Source organism: Pleurodeles waltl, chromosome 2_2 (assembly GCF_031143425.1).
Source record: "Pleurodeles waltl isolate 20211129_DDA chromosome 2_2, aPleWal1.hap1.20221129, whole genome shotgun sequence".
NCBI lineage: Eukaryota > Metazoa > Chordata > Amphibia > Caudata > Salamandridae > Pleurodeles > Pleurodeles waltl.
This window is the reverse complement of record NC_090439.1, coordinates 1,140,663,142-1,140,685,653: the sequence shown is the minus strand read 5'-3', so window position 1 is coordinate 1,140,685,653 and position 22,512 is coordinate 1,140,663,142. Positions and strand designations below refer to the sequence as shown.

The 22,512-nt window shown below is 46.2% G+C and overlaps 1 protein-coding gene across 9 annotated transcripts in view; it reads right to left on the bottom strand.

Moving 5' to 3' along the window:
• NUGGC (nuclear GTPase, germinal center associated) overlaps positions 1-22,512 on the bottom strand; it is a 1,501,499-nt gene that overhangs the window by 1,454,695 nt on the left and 24,292 nt on the right. Inside the window, exons 1-2 of one of the 9 annotated variants that reach the window (XM_069221056.1) lie at positions 15,307-15,578; positions 14,924-15,022 (exon numbers count right to left, since the gene is read on the bottom strand). The exons of 7 other annotated variants lie outside the window; for them this stretch is intronic. The gene's annotated coding sequence lies outside the window, so the exon portion shown is untranslated. Of the gene's footprint in view, positions 1-14,923; positions 15,023-15,306; positions 15,579-22,512 lie in introns of those variants that run through there. One more of the 9 variants, XM_069221055.1, reaches the window with a different exon arrangement.

Below are 22,512 nucleotides of genomic sequence, written 5' to 3'. Positions count from 1 at the left end.
GAAACCGACGCATCCTGTGCTGCAAGAGCAGAATCGACGCATCACCCATCTTGCAGGAACCAGAGTTGTGCATCACACTCAGAACTGCTGCTTCAGAATCAATGCATCGCTGCCACCAGGTACAGAAGCTCGATGCAGGTCCTCAACAGCATGGAGAATCCCAGAGCATTGCATTCAGAACCACCACACTTCGGAACCTGCACTTCACTCACAGAACCATCGCATCGCTGCCATAGTGTGGAGAAATCCGGTGCATCACCCAGCTGCATGGAGATCACACATGCATCGCTCAGCTGCACCCTGCATCTTTGCCGATGTAAACCAAGAATTAAGACACTTTGTTCAGCGGCCGAAGTAAATCCCTGTATCCGGCCCACCCTCCATCAAGGTCAGCCTGAATTCTTGATTTTGTCCCAGTCTAGTGCAACCAATCAACTCTAAGTGCTATTTGCTTCCGAGTGCTACTTTTGCATTTAATCTTCAAAAATTAATATCTCAACTTCTACACATTGGAATTTCGTCGTTTTAGTCTTGTTCTATTTATTAAATTAAGTTCCATTTTACTTAATTGGCGTGTATACTTTTTGTGTAGGTGTTTTTACTATTTTACTTTTAAAGTGTTGCACAAATACTTTACACATTGCCTCTTAAGTTAAGCCTAACTGCTCAGTGCCAAGATACAAGAGGATAATTTAGGTTGTGTAGTGACGTACCCTGACTAGGATTGTGGTTCCTGCTTGGACAGGGTGCATACCTCTGCTAACCAGAAAATCAATTTCTAACACACACAGGGATGTGGAATTCCTATCGCCCGACACATCTGGTTTGGGGTCAAGGGCAACAAGATTTCATGTTTACTATGTCCTTGGGACAAGTAGGCCCAACCCTCTGCAGCACAAACCCTTTGGCTGCCAGTTTACAGAGAGTGGAACTCTCTGCAGTTGAGGTAATGTGTTTCCAAAAGATAATGCTGTTCGAACTTGTATTTATGGTTCATTATTTGAAAGCCTTCATTATTAGGGCGAGTGCTGTAAATAAATGTTTTAAGGTCACACTTCACTACTGATGTTGGTTCCAGTACAAAAAACATGTACACACATGTTTGAAACGTTTAGGCTATGAGGCTAAGTATAATGCTCCCAGAATGCTCTCTGATTAGATGCAAATGCAGAAGCTTGTAAGCAAGAGAGAATAGTCTTTGCTTTTAAAATAAAATGTTCAGAAAGAATGCAAGTAGGGAAAAAGTTTCACTACCATGACATTTTAGGTGCTAATTCTTTGAAGTGTCATTTAGTAAAATGTGTTGATGCATGCTAGTATTTCCCAAAAATATTTCTAATGGAAAATCATTGTAACCATTTTCAACACGATTATGGGAAGCATGAAAATAAACAAACACTGAAAAAAGTCAACTGATCCGACATATTTTTATAAGTCTTTTAGTTTCATCAATGCGTGTCTTGTTTTGACATGGCTTTTGTAAGAATGTATTATTGTGGGAGCTACCAGGCCCTCAACGTTGTAACAAACACTGGCAAAAACCCCCCCAAAGGTTTTTGAACTCTAAAAGCACACGTTGCCACCAGTGGCATAACAAAGGCCCCGCAGCCGCCCTCCAGGGGACCCCTTGAGCACAGCACCTGTCCTGAGTGAGTCTGAAGAGGGGGCTCCTCCATGTTCTTTGTAAAGGGGCACCCTCCAGTTTAGTTACGTCACTGATTGCCACTGTACAAAACTACTTTGTATGCCAATATGCTCCTTGTGGAAGAGCAGAATGCGGTCACTCACAGTAAAGCCAGCCGATAGAGAGAGAAATAGAAGTTTAATAAAAACAAAATGTCTTTGTTAACACCAGACCTAATTAGGGACCAAGACCCACATGTAGGTAGCTTTCTGCATGTCGCAAACAGCAAATTTCGCTGTTTGCGACGTGCAAAAAGCACATTGTGATGCACAAACCCACTTTTGCAATTCGGTAACCTGGTTACCGAATCGCAAAACGGGTTTGCGACTCGCAATTAGGAAGGGGTGTTCCCTTCCTAACTGCGACTCGCAGTGCAATGTAGGGTTGTTTTGTGACCGCGGGCGCAAACCAATCGCAGTTTGCGCCTATTTCAAATGGGTGCTAACCCATTCGCAAAAGGGAAGAGGTCCCAACCAATGGGACCCCTTCCCCGTTGTGAATGTCAACGTAAACATTTTTTCAGAGCAGGCAGTGGTCCTGTGGACCTCTGCCTGCTCTGAAAAAATGAAACGAAAACATTTCATTTTTGTAATGCATCTCGTTTTCTTTTACAGAAAACGGGCTGCATTACCAAAAAAAAAAAAAAACTGCTTTATTGAAAAGCAGTCATAGACATGGTGGTCTGCTGTCTCCAGCAGGCCACCATCCCTGTGAGGGCCGCCATTCGCAAGGGGGTCGCAAATTGCAACCCACCTCATGATTATTCATGAGGTGGGCATTTGCAACCCCCTTGCGAATCGCAGATGGTGTCAGGGACACCATCCTACATTCGGATTTGCGACTCGCAAATTGCGAGTCGCAAATCTGAACCTACCTACACGTGGCCCCAAATTCTTAAAGAAAGTCACAAAAGTGCACCCATGGTATATGTCTTTGAATTAGTGGCTTTCAAGAGAAGTATACCAGGAAATCGTACCCCTATAAAATATTTGTGAACTGTATTTTAGCATGGGTAAATACGCATGTGTAGATTTGCTCATGTGAAAATCTATTGAGCATTTGCAAGTTCATTTTCCCTCCAGCCACTTTCTTCCCAACCCTGGAAGAAGTTCTAATTCTGCCATTGTCAGGAGTAAATTTCCAACCTTTCTTATTATGGGAAAATATTAGAGAGAAGCTGGTGAAAATCTTTAAAACATGCAGGTAAGTGGGTTTGCAGACTCAAAGGCATTCCAGCCCTGGAACTATTGCTTACTGCTTCCTCCAGCTCCAGTATGCAGATCTGCAGAAAGGTGGCAAAATAAGGAAATTGCTACAGTAGGGATTGAAACTGCAAGTATTCAAGCCCTACTATGGTAGTAGCCCTGGCATAATCAGAGAGGCTATTATCAGAGTTCTTACATAATAAGATTGCTACCATAATTTGTCGCCACACTACATGGCACCAGAGGGACAAGTAGATCTTTTTACAGGACAAGTAGATTTGAGAAGCAACCTGTACCCTGGACAAGTAGATATTTTATTAAATTCCACACCCCTGCACACAATAATAAATTCCTAGCTCAGTCCTGGTAGTGTGGCAAAGAGCAGTCAGGCTTTACTTGAGCAACATGTGTTAAGCATTTCAGAGTACCAACATGGATGGTGAGAAATAGACATGAAACAAAAGAAATCTGACACCAATTTATAAAAATAGAGTAGAATTCTATATACATTTAGACACCAAAATGAACACGTTTGGATAAGTTTAACCGGAGTTATGGATATTCAGTGCAATTCACTATAGTTTGCGGTCAATGGAGAAAATGACTAGTGACAATCGTCACTTGCAAGTTAAGTCCAGTGGAAACCAGGGGGGGGTTAAGGTGATGCGGGTCCCATTTCCAAGCCACAACAGTCAGCTGAATTTTACCTGGCTCGTGAGGCCCACGTGCATATTTGTTGTGGCTCTCCTTGGTGCTGATGCGAGACTGTGGGGGTGATGGGTTTTACCGGTTAGACGGTGCTAGTGAGAAAACAGATCAAGAACTTGACAACAGGGCCACTGAAGTGACCAGGTGTAGATGCTTCAGAGTTCCATTGAGGCACGGTGTCCAACAAACTATTGGTAGCTGAACTGAACACCATCAAATCTGAGCAGCAGCATCCTCAGCCCCCGGTTACTTCAACGTCCTGGAGTCGGGAAAAAAATGGGAGCCACCTGAAACTTGCTGGAGGTCAGGACTATTTCACACAATGCATTCAACCATTTACTTTTGGGTGATCCCTTGGCGGATCCAAAGGTCAGTGATTCTTTGATCCCAGGAATATGCTTTTACCTCTCGGCTGCAAGGGACTAATGCCTCTAGTCCATGGAAGTTCTTGAGTTGACTTTTGTACCCAGAGCGGTTTCTCATGACTTTGAAGCCGGTCTCTGGCCCGGGACGAATCGTGCAGTTGCAGGTTGCTTGCCACAGGTGAAGGGTGCTTTATGCAGGTCCTGAAGTCGCAGACTCTGGTCTCTTTGTAATTTGTTGCAAGTTGTTTCAGATCTCAGGTTCTGGAATCCTAAATTTTATGGACATTAGGGATGTGGGTGCAAGTAGCCAATGGGCTACTAGTCCTAGCGGCTAATCTGCCCTTGAAGTGACCACATCAGGGAGTGTGTGCCAACCTTTTTACCCAGATCCCTCTATTCTGCCACTTCTAAAACTGGCAGAACCCTTCCCTAGCTGTCCAAACAAGGTAGCCCACCATAGGGGTGTGGCTAGGCTTCTGCTGGTGTACATCTCCTGACTATCTAAATCTCCTACCTACAATGTGCCTGGGAGCAAGGGAAGGGTTGTTTCCTCCTTTGGCAGGTAGCCTGCTGGCACTTCAGAGGCAGTGTATGCTTTGAAGCTCACCATCTTTATTTGCCACTTCACTAGCTATCCTGTCAGAGAGGGAAGTGTCACCTCCTTCCCATGCAGGCCTTTGTTTCTACTCCTAAGAGTGGTCACACCTCTCGGGGGCGGGCAACTATACAGGGAGTGCAGAATTATTAGGCAAATGAGTATTTTGACCACATCATCCTCTTTATGCATGTTGTCTTACTCCAAGCTGTATAGGCTCGAAAGCCTACTACCAATTAAGCATATTAGGTGATGTGCATCTCTGTAATGAGAAGGGGTGTGGTCTAATGACATCAACACCCTATATCAGGTGTGCATAATTATTAGGCAACTTCCTTTCCTTTGGCAAAATGGGTCAAAAGAAGGACTTGACAGGCTCAGAAAAGTCAAAAATAGTGAGATATCTTGCAGAGGGATGCAGCACTCTTAAAATTGCAAAGCTTCTGAAGCGTGATCATCGAACAATCAAGCGTTTCATTCAAAATAGTCAACAGGGTCGCAAGAAGCGTGTGGAAAAACCAAGGCGCAAAATAACTGCCCATGAACTGAGAAAAGTCAAGCGTGCAGCTGCCACGATGCCACTGTCCACCAGTTTGGCCATATTTCAGAGCTGCAACATCACTGGAGTGCCCAAAAGCACAAGGTGTGCAATACTCAGAGACATGGCCAAGGTAAGAAAGGCTGAAAGACGACCACCACTGAACAAGACACACAAGCTGAAACGTCAAGACTGGGCCAAGAAATATCTCAAGACTGATTTTTCTAAGGTTTTATGGACTGATGAAATGAGAGTTAGTCTTGATGGGCCAGATGGATGGGCCCGTGGCTGGATTGGTAAAGGGCAGAGAGCTCCAGTCCGACTCAGACGCCAGCAAGGTGGAGGTGGAGTACTGGTTTGGGCTGGTATCATCAAAGATGAGCTTGTGGGGCCTTTTCGGGTTGAGGATGGAGTCAAGCTCAACTCCCAGTCCTACTGCCAGTTCCTGGAAGACACCTTCTTCAAGCAGTGGTACAGGAAGAAGTCGGCATCCTTCAAGAAAAACATGATTTTCATGCAGGACAATGCTCCATCACACGCGTCCAAGTACTCCACAGCGTGGCTGGCAAGAAAGGGTATAAAAGAAGGAAATCTAATGACATGGCCTCCTTGTTCACCTGATCTGAACCCCATTGAGAACCTGTGGTCCATCATCAAATGTGAGATTTACAAGGAGGGAAAACAGTACACCTCTCTGAACAGTGTCTGGGAGGCTGTGGTTGCTGCTGCACGCAATGTTGATGGTGAACAGATCAAAACACTGACAGAATCCATGGATGGCAGACTTTTGAGTGTCCTTGCAAAGAAAGGTGGCTATATTGGTCACTGATTTGTTTTTGTTTTGTTTTTGAATGTCAGAAATGTATATTTGTGAATGTTGAGATGTTATATTGGTTTCACTGGTAATAATAAATAATTGAAATGGGTATATATTTTTATTTGTTAAGTTGCCTAATAATTATGCACAGTAATAGTCACCTGCACACACAGATATCCCCCTAACATAGCTAAAACTAAAAACAAACTAAAACTACTTCCAAAAATATTCAGCTTTGATATTAATGAGTTTTTTGGGTTCATTGAGAACATGGTTGTTGTTCAATAATAAAATTAATCCTCAAAAATACAACTTGCCTAATAATTCTGCACTCCCTGTATGTAAACACCTTTAATATAATGCACCCTGCCACTGAGGTTTAGGAGGCCTTCCTTAGGGGTGAATGACATTAAAAATAGTGCTTTGACCTTGCCACTCATGGTGAGGGCAAAGTCCAGTTTGAGCAGTTGGCACTGCTTATGCAGTCTGCCATGTCAGCACTGCTGTCATCTGTTTCCTTGGGTCACTCAGGGTGGCACAATAAGTGTGTCAGGCCCTGGTGACCCCTTTAACACCTATGCCCTGGGTACCTTTGCACGACTTACCAGGGACTTATGAGGGGTTAAAGTCCTTGCCAATTTACTTACATCATTTTTATGGAGAGCACTGGAACTGGGGCCTAGGCAGTGGGCTACAATGCAATTTCAGAGTCATAACCATCAGCATTGGGGAAACAGAAATGTGGAGTGGGCATACAAGAAGGGCATTTTCCTGTAGGCCACTTATGGCGGCTAATTCAAATTAGCCTCCTGAGATTTGAGGCATTGAAAATGCATGTGTTAGACCTGACCCTCTCTGCAGGGTCATTCCTGAACTTTTTGCCTTTTTCCCCACCACTTTTTGCTGAATTTGTTTTTGTTGGCCTTAGGACTCTGTGCGCTTTACCACTGCTAAAGAATGTTAAAGTGCTTTTGCTCTCTATTTAAAACATGGTTGATTTTGCTTATACTGAATTGACAGATTTAATTTACTGATGAGTCCTTTTTAGAGTGGTACTACACGTACCTAGGGCTTGCAAATTAAATGCCACTAGTGGGACTGTAGCACGGATTGTGCCACCCACTTTAAAAATGCCTCAGCTTGGATGTGCAGATTTAAACTGCCATTTGACCTAGAAAAAATAAATAAAAATCTCTTGCGAGGCCCAATCCGTTCTTTTTAATACATATGTGTCATCCGAGCGGAGGCTCTGGACAGCCCTGGGGGCATGGTGCAGTTTATTTAAGAAGCTGGACATGCACTTTTAAGTTTTACATGTCCTGGTAGTGAAAAACTCTTAAATTCCTTTTTCACTACTGCAAGCCCAACCACTCAACATTGGGTTAACTTATTACATGTAAAAAGGATAACTTTCAATTGGGAGTAGATACGATTTTATGTTTGGTGTCCGAGAAATTGTAATTAAAAATCCTCTTTAATGGTGAACTCAGAATTCGAATTACAATTTTGAAAGTGCCTCTTTTAGAAAGTTGGAATTTTACTGCCCTAACTATTTGGATACTGCAGTCTTCCTGGGTCATATGACTGTGTAGCTGACAGATGGACTTTGTTTATTCCTCCCAGACAGCCACACAATTGAGGGATTAGGTACGCCTGGATGGTCCATCCAATAGCAGGATGGGTGGGTAGAGCTCGGCACAGCCCCACTTGCAACCGAATAGGATGTCCCCAGCCTTCACCCAAAGGAGTTGTCACCACTGTACTGTTCATGCAGCCAGCTTGCAGCTTGGACAGGGGAGGCAGCAAACTTCAAGGGGAATTCTTTAGAACCTTCTCCTACTTCACAGTGGGCACCAAATAAATACTGGACCCTCAGACCCAACTCATCAGTACACCTCTGGACCTGTGGAAGTCTCAGAAGGACTGCTCTGCAAGATGGACTGCTACTCCATTCCCCTGCTGCCTGGGAGAAGGACTGGACCTGCATATTGAACTCAGGAACACCGGAGTGACTCCAAGGCCTAGTTGTCTTCCCTCTTGATCACAGCTTCAGGGACAGAAAAGACTCCGCCCACCTTGAACCCTGCACCTGCAGAATTATTTCAACCAAGTGGCACCCTAGTTCCGGACCCTTGGAAGTGGACCTGAAGGTCCTCTGCCAGCATAGCTGTGGTCCCATCAAAACCAACACAAAGAGAGCGAAGCCCTGCAAAGGCTGACCATACAGCTGTCATCTCCAGTAGAAACAGCAGCAAGTGCTGCAAAGCCTCACCGTACAACTGCCAGCTCCCTTAGAACCGACACAAAGCAACGCAAAGCCTCCCCTGGTCATCTTCATCGTAACGGATGCTGGATGATCTGAAGCATCGCAAAGCAACCTCATGCATACCTCACACCAGGATTTAAGGTTATTTCTTCAGCAGGCCTATCTGGGTCCCTTTTAACTGCCCATGCTCTATCGTGGTCAACCTGAACTTATGACTTTGTCCCAGGTCCGTCACAGTAAGAAAACTACAGTTGGCGCTTTGTGCTTTTATGAACTATTTTAACCTAAACCTTTAAAATTGCATATCATACCAGTTTCAGTAATTAGATTCTTGTTGTTTTGGTCTTAAATAATTTATTACATTTTATTCCATATTTCTTAATTGGCGTGGGATTTTACTTGTGTGGTTTCCACTCTACTACTGTTTGAAGTCCTGCATAAATACATAAACATTGCCTCCAAATTAAACCGGACTAGTTTACGACAAGCTAACAGAGGTTTGAGCACAGGTTAATTTGGGGTTTGCTTGTGTCTTAACCGGACAGTGATTGTGGTTGATGTCAGAGTAGTGTTTCACCCCCCCCCCCAGCCCTCCACGGCTAAAAAGCATTTTTCCCCAGTGATTTTGTAGCAAAAGAATTCTCCCGTTTCTGTGAGGCCCCTGGGTGGGCCAGATCCCGACGGTATTTACATTTTAATGCGGGGGCCCTCAGGTCCCCCTGAAGCCCTGTGGAACGCCACCTCCCTGGGTCATTGCTCAAATTATATGTGGGGGGGACCATGCAGCCCCCGTAGTGGGGGGAGCAGCTCCCCCACAGCCCAGGGACCACCACCTCCTCGGGGGATTTCTCAAATTGTATATTGGGGTGGGGGTGAGACCACCTACCTGGGGCTAGGTTAGTTGGAAGGGGGCCACGTGGGCCCCCCTTTGAGAGCCACTGACAGCCCTGGGGACAGCCACATCCCAGGGACAGTTACTGCTATGTCCTGGGGTACCCACCCCCGGGACGTAGCTGTTTGCTGTGGCCTGGTGGCCGCCAAGTCCCATCAAACACTCTGCTCGCAGTTAGGGAGAGCTGTCAAGCTCACCTTTGCTGCAAGCAGAGGTTTCCTCCGTCTCCCTGCCCATGGAAATGCAAGCAGGGAGACCGATGAAACATTGCTGTTACGGAGAGCGAGCTACTATAGCAGCTCCCTCTCTGTGACGACAGTGCAGTCTCCCGCAGGAGGCTTGGAGCCAGTTGGGACCCTGTGGGCCTACAGGCTTCCCCCATGGTCCCGAACATTGTGATTGGGTGTCACATGACCGGGCCCAGAAGGATGGGGTTCCCGGGGCAGAGATCGACCCTGGGAAGGAGGGACCACACGGCCCTCCTCCCCAAAATATTAAATAAATAATTAGGCTGGGCCCTGGGGCTGAGATCGGCCTGGGGAGGGGAGGCCACACCAACCCACTCACAAAAAAAAAATAAAAAAAAAAAATAATAACACGCAGGGTTGGGTTGTTGCGGCCAACCCCTGCTGCACACGGCCAAAGGTATGCGCAGAGCAGCTCATCGCTGAACAGGGTCGTTATAGGGGTTAGCCAGAGCCTGGCTGCACACACCCACCCACTCAGACTCACACACCCACTCACAACACAAACCCACTGAAACCCTACACATCCATTTATAGACCCACAAAGACACTGACGCACCTACTCACAGATCTACTAAGCCACTGACGCACCCAAGAGAGACAGACTGCAGCCAACTCTTGCCGCACACATCAAAAGGGCCGTGCACAACATGCGGATGGGTGGTTGGGGGGGGGGGGTTGGCCGCAGGGTATGACTGCAGTCCAGGCCCTGCGGCCAACAGGCACGGCCAAAGGCCGTGCATGGAGGTGGTTGGATTAACATTTAATAATGAAAATTGCTTTATGTTTAAAAAAAAAAAAAAGTTTTTTTATATATATATGAAAAATGTCACTTACCCAGTGTACATCTGTTCGTGGCATGTTCCGCTGCAGATTCACATGCTGTAGAAAACTAGGAGTTCCACTGTTTGGTTTAAATGAAATGGTGAAATTACTTTTGGTAGAAATTTTGCATTTGTGCAGAGAACAGCTTTATGTTTGTGTACTTGTATAAAGGGTTTTTCAATAGTGAACGCTTGTATTTCACGAACTCTTCGTAGTGAACTGATGGCTACTAGAAATGCTACCTTCCAAGTTAAAAATTGGATTTGGCAAGAATGCATGGGTTCAAAAGGTGGACCCATGAGTCGTGTGAGTACAATATTAAGGTTCCATGAGGGCATTGGTGGGGTTCTTGGAGGTATGATCCTTTTTAGTCCTTCCATAAAGGCTTTAAAAAACTGGTATTCTAAATAGTGATTTAGTGTGTTTAATCTGCAAGTAAGCAGAGATTGCATTGAGACGAATTCTGATGGAAGAAAAAGCGAGATTTGGTTTTTGTAGGTGTAGTAAATAACCGACAATGTCTTGTATGGAGGCATCTAATGGTGTGATTTTGTTTGCTTGGCAGTAGAAAACAAACCTTTTCCATTTATTAGCATAGCAATGCCAGATGGTAGGTTTTCTTGCCTGTTTATTGACTTCCATACACTCATTTGGAAGATTTAGATAGCCAAACTCTAAGACTTCAGGAGCCAGATTGCTAGGTTGAGCGTTGCTAGATTGGGATGCCTGATCTGTTGTTTGTGTTGTGTTAACAGATCTGGTCTGTTTGGGAGTTTGATGTGAGGTACTACAGAGAGTTCAAACAGTGTGGTGTACCACGGTTGGCGTGCCCAAGTTGGTGCTATAAGTATTAGTTTGGGTTTGTTTTGACTCAGTTTGTTGACTATAAAAGGAATGAGTGGGAGAGGGGGAAAAGCGTAAGCAAATATCCCTGACCAATTGATCCATAGAGCATTGCCCTTGGACTGAGGGTGTGGGTACCTGGAAGCGAAGTTTTGGCATTTTCCGTTTTGTTTTGTGGCGAACAGATCTAGGTCTGGTGTCCCCCACTGGTGAAAGTATTCTTGTAGTATCTGGGGATGTATTTCCCACTCGTGAGTTTGCTGGTGATCGACGGAGATTGTCTGCTCATTGATTGTGAACGCCTGGAATATATTGCGCTATTAGGCGAATGTTGTTGTGAGTTGCCCAATGCCAAATCTTTTGTGCTAGGAGGCATAGTTGTGATGAGTGTGTTCCCCCTTGTTTGTTTAGGTAGTACATTGTTGTCATATTGTCTGTTTTGACGAGAATGTGTTTGTGAGCTAGAAGATGTTGAAATGCTTTTAGTGCTAGGAAGACTGCTAGCAGCTCTAAGTGATTTATGTGTAGTAGTTTGTTGACTGGTCCATTGTCCTTGTATATTGTGATTGTTGAGGTGTGCTCCCCACCCAATCATTGATGCATCTGTTGTGAGAATGGCGTGAGGCACAGGGTCTTGAAAAGGCCGCCCTTTGTTTAAATTTACAGGGTTCCACCATTGAAGCGAATAGTGTGTTTCACAAAACAAAAATTTAAAAAAATAGCAACAAGTCACATAATATTTCCAGCACTTCCAGGAGATAAGAAGCTCTGTGTAGCTCACTGTTTGAGAAAGTTACATAACCTATTTGGAGCTCCCCTTCTGGTCCATTATTACTTTCCTTATGACATCTGCAGGCACCCATGTTGTGTCCAACAATGACACTCTGGGTATAATGGCTTCTGTCAGAAGCATGAATTGACACCAATATTTTTGGAGCTAATGGCGTCAAAGTTGTTTGCACATGTAATTACTACGGAGCAGGCCTCGAAGTGATCACGCCCATGGCAGACTGGTCAGAGTTTCATGTTTAAGGACTTCTACCATAGACCAGTAAGTAATTATTTTTCTTTCATGGTGGATAAGCTTTAAACTTCAACAACCTGAAGCCTTTGGTCTTGACATAGGATTAAAAATTTTATAGCATTAGTGAACAAGAATTTTCAATTCTATTAAGGACACAGAGGTGAAGATTATTCCACCTGTTTTTGGCAAACAATTAATGTAATATTATGATAATGATGTATTCCTTAAATGCTATCGCTTATATGCAACTAGCTTTTTGACCCCACCCATGTTATAGTGTGAATGTTTAGGTTTTTTATGCTAAGTTTTGTATCAGAAGTAAGAATGAAAAATATATATATTTTTTTTTTACCAAAAAAGAAAATCCTCAAGGCAGAAGAGGCAGAGTTAATGCAGGTCATCCTTTTATCAGTGTGCTGGTTTTCGAATACCTGTAGACTACCGCAACCACTGTTTAATGAACCTGTGATTGCTGGGCCAGAGAGCAGCATTCTCAGCACTGGCTAAACATGTGACAATTGTCAGTTTACAAGGAAACTTAAGTAAACACAAAGAAAGAAATCCTGGAAGACATATATATATATTTTTTTAATAAATGGAAAGCTCTCTTGGTCAGAATACCGGATGACAGCCTGCTCTAAACTAAACATGGCCAAGTACAACTGGGAAAACATTGTAAACAGACGTCTCTAAAAACTGCACTGAAAAAACAAGTTAGGCTGCTATCTAGGCAGGAAGACCTCATCGAACAGTAACATCCAGGTCATACTGAACTCATAAAAACAGTAACATTGCTGACAATATTTAAACTGTGCTTCAAGAAAACCAATTCTTAAGCAGATTCTATTTGCCAGACTCAATGCTCTTCCAATCAAAGACTTAAATGGCAGCTTTTAGTCACTGCAAACACCAGGGTAGGCAGACTATGTAACTCGCAAGAGATCTGCATATGCCCACTCCTCTTAAATACACGCCACACTTTTATAAAGCATCTATTTCTAAAATATGGTGAACATACTTGCAACGAGGCGAAATAACTCCTTTCTAATCTGGAAAACCCAGTGGAGCTGGCAAGATTTGCCATATTCATGGACTTATCTCAACAGCTGCTAAATCGAACAGTCACTCAGACTTTAATGGCCCAATTACCAGACATATAGACCAAGGTGGATAGAGAAAAAAAAAAAAAAAAACGATACTCCGAAGGACAAACAGCACCTTATACCTTAACCTACAGCGCAAACATAAGAGGCCTGGTACTCAGCAAATCACCTTCAGGTCTCTGTCATCTAACCGAACGTGAATGGAGGGGAGTGATGTTCAGATTTTCTGACACTCAGGCCGCCATATTACGTTAAAGTACAATCTTAATGACCAAGCTACGCCCCTGCTGATCACCCTAACGCACACTTCAGTGACACTTCTTTCACTCCCGCTTGCGGGCCCTTTGCCGTTCCCAGTGCAATCGCACCTGGGCAGTGGACACGTGGGTGCATGGGAGGGATGGTGTGGGACAGCAGCATGAGGCTGCTAGGGATAGATCTGGCCAGGACACCATCTACCAAGTCTTGGGAGCCTACTGACAATTCCAAGGCGTGATGGGCCAGGTACTTGCCATGCTGGGGAAGATCAAGCAGTTGCAGAGTAACAACCACCAGGAAGTCATGCAACAGTGGGAGGCCTACAATGCCCATATGGTCTCCCTACCAGGGGTGCTGAGAGAAATCAACACCACCCTTAAAAGGGAATGTCCACAACACCAGACCCCTTCCATTGGCCAAGTTACACCAGCCCCTTCAACATCTGTGGCAGCCAGTGGAACAAGGGCCCTGCCAGGGGAAGTACATGCCTCAGACACCACTGCATCTGTAGCTGAAGAACCCCCATGCAAGCGTGGACACCCACCCAAATAACCAAGGAGGTGCAGATGGGAAGACAATAGCCATTGCCAGGAAGTAACCCCCAACTGATTGAATCCATTTTTGTCTTTCAGATGCACCCTGATGACTTTTTGACACCAACTTTCCTATTTTCCATGATAGGAAGACACTGGACTTGGGACTACTAATCTTGTGGCTGCTACTCAAATGATAACATCCACCAGGACTGATCCCTTCACTGTATGAACAATATTTCTTTGCTCACATTCATCCAATTCTCCTCTGCACATGAAAGTAAACACAACTAATATACTATCTATGTATGATAGTCAGTTTTCACCCTTGTGAGAAGTAGAAACTGGTATATATTTCATGCTCATTATTAACTCATAAGAAGGAAATGTGAGGAGGGACACATCACAGGTAGTGTCATGCAGGGGATCAATACCAACACAATGACACAAGTGGACAATCAGCATTCTATATTTATTACAATGTGTAGTATCTCTAAACATTTCTTGCTTCTGCCTAGCTGTCAGTAAGTAACATCCCACTGACCACTGAAGGTAGGGACACATCAGACTGTCACTCGAAATAGCCTAATAGATTGATGGAAACTGTCATCAGCTAAACCCTTGTCAAATACCTAGACCAATGCCTACCAAATCAACATACCCTATAAGACAGAGGACAGTAAAACTCCCTAGTCAGAGAACCTTCCATTTACAATGGTCAGACATCTATAGACATATCACTCACCTATGGTAGTGTTGACACTTATGCACAGGGGCCTGCAATGAGGAAACACAATGACAGCTATGTACAAGTCAAACAGGTTAATTGTCAATACAATGTGAAGAGTGAGCGAATGGATTGCACAAATTGACGTGTCAGACACATGATCGCGCGCATGACACCACTGGACCAACATAGCAGTGGCAAACAGGTTTATTGTATAGCACAGAACTCTGCCATCTCAATGTCCTGACAGCTTGGGCATTGGACTCATACAGCCCACAAATATGTAATACAGTACCTGGATCAATCCATGTCCACTTCAAATGTAAGACCTGCTACAGCCACCTGCCACTGACAACCCCGAAATATCCACATGAGGGTGGCATTGTGAAGGGACCTGGAAGGAAAAAGTGGCAAACAAGGAGTTTAGGCAGGTAAAGGCTCACATGAGCTAGACAAATGTGTTCCAAGTAGTGTTCTTTCTCAGATTGGGCATTTGTCCTGCCTCAAACGAAGGAGAACCTCACGAGAGTCACAATTCCAAGTATAAGCTTGCCAGACAACCTGAGCTGTATACTGCAAAGCATCAATTGACCTGTCTGATGGTCACACAGAGACCCTTCTCAACCAATCCTGACCCCAAAAGTACCGCACGTAGTCAGATAAATTACACAAACGTACAATCAGGTGAAGTACTGATTGATGAGATCTGTCTCCATGTCTTCACCTTCGTCCTCATCAGGGTCATCCTCACTTGGCATTTCTGCATTCTCACCCAGTGGAAGTACTAGCCGCCCCTCATCTGGGATGTATGGGATCTGTCACCTCAGGGCAAGGTTGGTGTGCATGTAGCAGGCCACAATGATCTCGCACACTTTAGCAGATGAGTATAGGAGGGCTCCACCAGACTTATCGATGCTGCAGAATCTTGCCTTTACAAGCCCAAAAAGCCTGCTCCACGACACACTGTGTCCTTTCATGGGGCTCGTTGAAACAGACTTCCCCTGGCGTGGTAGGGCTCCTCACTGGTGTCAAGAACCAGGGACGGTTTAGATAGGCAGAGTCTCCTGTAAGGAATTGTGACATGTGTGCCAACATGAGTCCAGGGCACCCATCACATTTTGCAGCAGACAAAGCATACAAACACACGTGACATATGTAACGTATCAACCAGCCAGGCCCTCTCTGGGCACGGTTGTGTCATCAGCTGTGGAATAGCACTGTTCCGCATAATTAAGGAATCATGGACTGAACCTGGGTATCATGCACATACTTGGAAAATTTAGAGGTCTGCCAAACAAACTACTTGGACAGTGGTAGTTCTTTCTGTTTCGATAGACCTGCTCATTGGCATGTGGTGAAACCAAGGCGACATAGGTGCCATCAACGGCTCCCACTACATGTGGGATTGTGTGCCAAACCACAGAACTCTGCTTTCACATGGGCAAAACTTAACATTGTGGAAATCGGATGTAGCTGTCCAGATTTTAAACACTGCAGAGTACATACTTCAAGACCAGAATGAACATAGGCTGGGACATCCCTGAAGTAAGGGTCACTGTATTTTGGAAGGAACCTGTGGCAAGGAAGTGCAGCACTGACTGGTGGTATGCTATTTGCATGACTGATGGCAGGCATCAGATCTGGCTCCAACTGATGAGAGATCCTTATTTGTCAGCCAATCCAGGCGGTAAATTTGTATGACATGTCTATTGTCCATGGGCTGCAAGTCTGCTAATGGACAGTACACAGGAGGTTGTCTGACCTTTCTCATTCCAGGGTAACTATGAGAGAGAGAAAATAAGAAGGTATGTCTAGCTCTCATTGTATCCCTTGTAAGTGACATGACATATGCCACATAAAAACTGTGACATGCCTTTAGATACAGTGAAAACATGATACACAGCACGTATCAATGGTAAAAGTGGCACATTAGTTACATGTCATCCCCTTGCCTCAATTAAGATATGTATATTGTTGGACCTGGCCCTTTCTACAGGGTCAGTCCCCAAACTTTTTGCCTTCTCCTATTTTTTCTGAATCTTTTTGGCTGATGTTATGGCTTTGGTTGCTTTATCACTGCTAATCAGTGCTAAAGTGCATGTGCTCTCCCTTGAAAACTTGATATAATTGGCTCATACCTAATTAGCACAATAAATTTACCTGTAGGTCGCTTGTACAGTGGTATCCCTATACCCAGGGCCTGTAAATTAAATGCTACTAGTGGGCCTGCAGCGCTGCTTGCGCCACCCACTGAAGCAGCCTTTCAGACCGGTCTCAAGCCTGCTGGTGCAGGACCTGTGTGCGCAATTTGCTGCCACAGGGACCAGGCATCTAAATCTACTTGCCAGGCCCAGAACTCCCCTTTTACTAAATTCAAGTCACCCATAAGGAAGGCCCTAGCTAGCCCTATGGGCAGGGTGCTATGTATGTAGAAGGCAGGACATGTGCCTAGCAGCATGGACTATCCTGGTAGTGACCAAAAGCCTATTTGGTTTCTCACTGCTCTGAGTGCTGCCTTCTCATAGGATTGCATTGGAAAGGTCCTGCCTTATGTGTAGGGGGTATTCTCTGATTTGAGGGGTAGCATAGGCATGTTTGGTATGGTTGTAATGGTAGTGAGAAATGCTGCTTACTGGTGTGGGTGGATTTTTTATCATCATTACAGAAATGCCACTTCTAGAAAGTGAACATTTCTGTGTGCTAATGAATCTGGTGTTTTGCAGCTGGACTCCGATCCACGTCTGGGCAGAGTGGCAGTTGGGCTTTGTGTATACTCCTCAGACAGCATGTACACAGGGAGGGTGGAGGTGTCACAGAGGTGCATCTACATTTTGAATGGTCTTCCTGGGCTGAGAGAAGGGGGAGGTGGGGCACATGCATCTGTAATGGCTGTGCCCCAGCCTCACATAAAAGAGCCATTTACCCCCAACTGATGGTTGGAGCCTGTGTTGGAGGAGAGAGGGAACACTCCCAGAACCAGTTGTAACTGGTTGAAACCCCCTCTTCCCCTCACTGGAAATGCTTTGCAAAACTGAATATATCTACAGGGGATATTTCCCCCACAATTAGGAGACATTTTGGAACTGAACACTTTCAACTGGACACAGAATGTTGCTGGAGGGACTCACCAGGAACCGCCTTGAACTGCTGCTGCTGCTGTGCTGACCTGTGACCTGCCTGGTCACTTGGAGGGACTGCCAGCAGCCTGCAACCCTTTGTGCTGGCCTTATGCTGGGCCCTGCCGCCCTGTGCTCCATCTGTTGTGTCCCCCAGGGGCAGGGTGCTGTGGTCCCTGACCCCTGCAGCTGCCTGAAGCACCTGAAGAGCGCTTCGTTTGATTGCCTCAAGGCACCCAGAAGCACTTTGCTTTTGATTTCCTTTGCACTCTGAAAGCGCATGGTTGTGTTTTCAAACTGCCCCCCAGCGCTCACAGGTGCGTTGCTGTGCTAGAAATCACTGCCGCTGCCCGGGCGGGCTGTTTTCCTTAAACATGAGTGATTTGCGCTGCTCAGTGCCCCGGCGCACAAAGATGGGATATTTGGAGCGAGTGAACTATCGGTGCCCCCAGGGCGAGGTTTGCTCTGAGGAGCACCCCTGGGAGACCAGGAGGCACTAACTTAGGACTGATCATCTCTGCGGCCCAGGCAAACCCTTCCTCCTTTGTTTGGGAGACAGGCGGGAAGGAAGCCTCATGGGAGGCTCCCCACCCCACTGGGCCCCTTGTTCGTTCAGCAAAGACGGGCAGGGAAGGAAGCCTCATGGGAGGCTCCCCCTCCCCATGGGAGCCACTGATTGTGTGATTGTGTTCTAGGAGACTGCGGGTGTCGTGTTAGCCTCGGCGGAGGCCCCCTGCATCGCAAGGTCCCCTCGATGGTCCCCATCTGTTGTTGTGGCTTTGCCCTCCCCCCACCCCCCCTTCACCTTCTGGAGGGCCAGTTGTGGTCCGGGGGTAAATGGCAGAGATCGCAGGCACCAGGAGGAGCCAGATATAAAAAATAAAAAAAAAATGTCCCCCCCGGTGTGCGCCAGGGGCCCCCCTTGTTGTGCTTCGTGGTAATAGAGGTGCCTCTTTCATTTAAAAACAGGTACTTTTTAGGGACAATACACTTTCCTGATGTTACTATTATGGACTTGCGGTAATTGTTATGCTAACCTGTTTCTGGTATAAGGTGACGTGTGATGATGTTCCTTGTTATGGACATTCTATGCTAATATGATTTTATGACTTGCTATATGCTTTCTAATGTTCCTGGTATGGGCATTTATAATATTTTTATGACAATTGCATTTCTTTAGTAATGTGATTCCCGACTACTGCTTTTGTTGCAGAATAATAAATAACCTGTGTGACTACTGATGGTTTCTGCAGAGTAGCTATTGTGTAACATTCTGACAATGGCCTGGCTAGCAGGATATTTCTGACATTCTGTGTTTGGTCTAATTAGGTTTTTTCCAATACAGTTTATTTTCCTTTGTGGTGTATTTATTGCGTCACGTGTGTTGTGTGTTTTGTGCAAACACTTGACATATTGCCTCCGGGTTAGACCTGCCTGCTCGTGCCAAGCAGGCAAGGGGGTGAGCAGAGGTTATCCTGGACATTTAACTCCCTTGCCCCGACTAGAGTGGGTGGGTTCTGCCTGGCTTAGGTGCATACCCTAGCCTACCAGAAACCCCATTTCTAACATATATATATTAACTGATACGTCAGGAAGGCTATGTGATGCTAACATCAAACAATGACTGATTGAGACCCCAAAATACATATTTTCAAATGGCTAAGAAGGCGAGGACTGTGCCACCAATGATTCCTGAAACTTAGAAGTACAACATGATCCTTCAATCAGGACAAATATACATCTTTATGGATCAAATCTGTTTATTGGTATATAATACAGACATTCATAAACAAAGCACAATGCCTACATCCATATCGGCCGGCAAACCAATCATATAGGAGATCCTACTGTATATTAATAAGGCAATTAAGGAGAGACCCTACCTATATAATAAAACACATTTCTATGTCTCCAAAGCCCAATTCTTAGAGGACCTCGCCCCAACTCCAGATGATAAAGTTGCCAATCTATAAGAAGAATGCCAAACTCGAAAAGAAATTGTAACACATACTACACAAAACAAGAACAAAACTGTGCTTCCCCTCGCTGTTCCCAGCAGTGGCTCTCTTTCTGCCCTCCTTTCTCTACCGATGCCCCTCTGCCACACCCACCATCCCCCTCCCGTCAGGCATCCTCCAGAATCCTCAATACCCTTAGATATGCAGGACAAGTCAACTCATTGAATTCCGCAGAAAGAATCTGGATGAACGACTTCCTAATGTCCCCCATCTCTTCTACCCTCTGTGTCGCCATTACCAATGCTTAAAATACTCCGCTTGCAGCCCCCAGGGCAAAGTCAGGATTCCCGTAAATCGGAGACATTGGGGAGGGGAAGGTCGTCAAATCCTGCTTTACCGCCACTGCATCCCGGACCTGGAGCGTCGCCCCCGTAACCGGTGAGGAGTAAAGACCCGACGCTCTATATCTACGTCGGAGCCATGGCTTCCTCCAGATCTGAGACCCCGCAACCGCTTGATCCATAAAACACCAATGCTTTTCTGTGAGCGGTAGGCTCCACTCTAGCAAATAGCGAAGTTGAGCCACCTGGAAATACCGCAGTAAACAGGGGACCACCAGGCCTCTCGCCTCTTTAGGAAGGTATAGAACACCGCGCTGCATCCGGGCAGGCTTCCTTCCCCCCCCCCACCCCCCCATATGAACTTCAGTATGGCAGACTGAAGTGTTGCTATGGTACGCAGCGGTGGGGTTAGGGGCAGTGTCTGAAATGCATAAAGTATGCGCGGTAAGACTCATCTTGATCGCGGAAACCCTTCCGAACCAGGAGAGACCATGCTTCCCCACTTCTCCAAATCATTTAGTATCTCTCGAGACAGGGAAGCATAGTTCATTCTACACGTTCTGGCCGCTGAGGCTGCCAGGGCAATTCCCAAGTAAAGCATGTGGGACGATGACCAAATAAAGGGGTATCGAGCCCGCAAGGATTGTTCATGCACCGGTGTAATTGACAAGCTTAGGACTTGGGATTTCTGTGTGTTAACTTTAAACCCCCGATACCCGACCAAACTCGCGAATGGCCTGCATGAGCGCAGGCAATGAAACCATAGGATCCGCCAACGCGAGAAACACATCATCGGCATAGAGACTGATGAGATGATGGTCTCCCCCAAAACGAACGCCAGAGATTAAGGTATCTTCCCGGCGCTGAGCGAGGGGCTCCATATAAAGCGCAAACAGTAGCGGGGAAGCGGGCACCCCTGCCTCATCCCCCCCTCCCTATCGGAAAAGGAAGCGACGAGGCCCAATTTACGCGGACTGCCGCCCTCGGAGCTCTATAGATACACTGAATCCAGGTCCAAAACGCCGGGCCAAGACCAAAGCGCTCCAACACCCGTAGAAGGTAGGGCCAGTGCACCCGATCGAATGCTTTCTCCACGTCTATGGAAAGGAGGAGCGTCTCCCTACGAGCTCTGTTAGTTTTGTCTATCAGATAGAGGAGCCGCTTCGTGTTATACCCACACTGTCTATGGGGAATAAAGCCCGACTGGTCCGGGTCAATAAGCCCCGGCATAAAAGGGGTTAAGACGCTGCGCTAGAATACCAGTGAATAACTTTGCGTCAATATTTAAGAGCGAAATGGGCCGATACGAGCCACAGTCCTCTGGGTTCTTCCCAGGCTTATGGATGACTGTGATTGTAGCTTCTAACATGCTAGGCGTAAGGGTCCCTGTTAGTAAGAAGGAGTTAAAGAGCCGAACTAAGATCGGGGCCAAATCAGAGCAAAATGTCTTATAGAAGAGCGCAATAAAACCGTCTGGGCCCGGCGACTTCCCAACAGAAAGGCGCGAGATCGCCGCAATCACCTCCTCTATTCATATTGGCTGGTCAAGCGAGGCAGCGTCTTGCTCACGGAGTGGGACAATCATACAGTCTGCGAGATAAGAGGCCGGCTCCACCCCACTCTCCGCCTCCGCCGCGTATAAGTTTCTATAAAAATCTGCAAACACCTCTGCTATCTGCTGATCCGTCCGTACCTCCCCCGAGAGGGGGAGCGCACCATCTTTATAGCATTGGCTGATCGCTGGGCTCTCAGCTTGTGGGCCAAAAGTTTCCTACATTGATCACCCCCTATGTAGTATTTGTGTTTAAGCTGAGCAACAGCGTATTCCGCCCAATCCCAATCAAGCCGCTTCAGCTGATGACACACCTTCTCCAACTCCCTCCACATCCTGGGGCACCCGTATGTGTGTGAGAACGCTCTAGGGCTGATACTTTCAGCTCCAAGACCTCTCTAGGCTCTCTCCTAGCTTTATTCTCCTTAGCTGAGAGATATCACCTCTGCCCAGATAACAGCTTTCAGCGCCTCCCAGAGCACCCCCAAGCCGGTCCGCCCATCGTCATTGTGACTAAGGTAGTCAAGAATCATTCGCCTCAACGCCTCCTCCACCGACTTAGACTGCAGCATTGTATCCCTGAAACGCCAACTGGGGGACCCGTACCGGCCCACCATCAAGACAGACCACCAGTGTAACCGGAGCATGGTCCGTTAAGGCCCAAGGTTCGATCGTACTCTCCCTGACTCGGGAGCCAAACTCCAAGGAAGACAAAAAAAAAAAAAAATAGTCCTTTCGCATGTATCTCTTAGAGGGCGCCGAATAGAATGAGTAGTCCCGCAGCGTTGGGTCGTCCACACCTCACAAGGTTAACTCACGGCACCCAAAGACCCCACCGCCCGGACGCCACTCCAACAGCCACAACATCACTCTCAAACGACCCCAGACCCCCGCAACGACCCCCAACAGCTGTCTGC